This window comes from Vombatus ursinus, unplaced genomic scaffold (genome assembly GCF_900497805.2).
Source record: "Vombatus ursinus unplaced genomic scaffold, bare-nosed wombat genome assembly UNPS02004329.1, whole genome shotgun sequence".
Taxonomy (NCBI): Eukaryota; Metazoa; Chordata; class Mammalia; order Diprotodontia; family Vombatidae; genus Vombatus; species Vombatus ursinus.
Window position 1 is genome coordinate 3,520 of NW_020944107.1, and position 780 is coordinate 4,299.

The following is a 780-nucleotide window of genomic DNA, read 5'->3' on the forward strand; positions in this document are numbered from 1 at the left end:
GGTAGCCATCTGGGGGGGGTGAGTGAAGAAAAAAAGGGAGAAACAAAGAAATTTACACAATTCCTTTATTACATATTTAAAAGGAATAGCAAGTTGTATATAATAGATTTGCATTTTCATGTGCAATCAACTGTTTTATTATACTATGTCATGAAAATGCTTGTTTTATTCCATAAATTAAAAATAAAATAAATAAAAAACAGTAAAGAGAATATCTACAAATAAATACAAAGTGCTTAAATACCAAGTAGTTTAAGCCAGATGCCACTCACAGTTGCAGGAGTCAGTTAAGGTCCATGCGGTTCCAGGTGAAGCTTCAATTGAATCTTAAAAGAAGAGATGGGTTCAGTGAGGCAGAGGTGCTGATGGCCAGTACAAAGGCAGAGAGCTGGGGGATGATCAGAATCAATGAACTTATTTTGACATCCAATCAATTTAAAGTTCCCACTTAGTCAAAATTATGGTAGCTGTAGTATCTGGACACCTGAGTCATTTCCCCTCCTTTCTCCCTCAGTTCACATGCCATGCTCTTATGGGTGAGTCCATTTTCTGCTTATTTTAGAATATTAGTTATGATTCTTCTTACCTTTATCCTTTTCCTCCTTTATCAAAATGGTCTGGTTGCAACTAGACTCATCAGTACTAAACACAGACCAGCAGTAACATCACCATTCCAGGGCTGAGGAGGGAATAGAAGTCAGTTTCCCTTAAGTGATGAGGTACATTGGACTTTCCTTCCTTGAAACTTACATAATTTTCAAGGTGGACCGCATTTCTGAC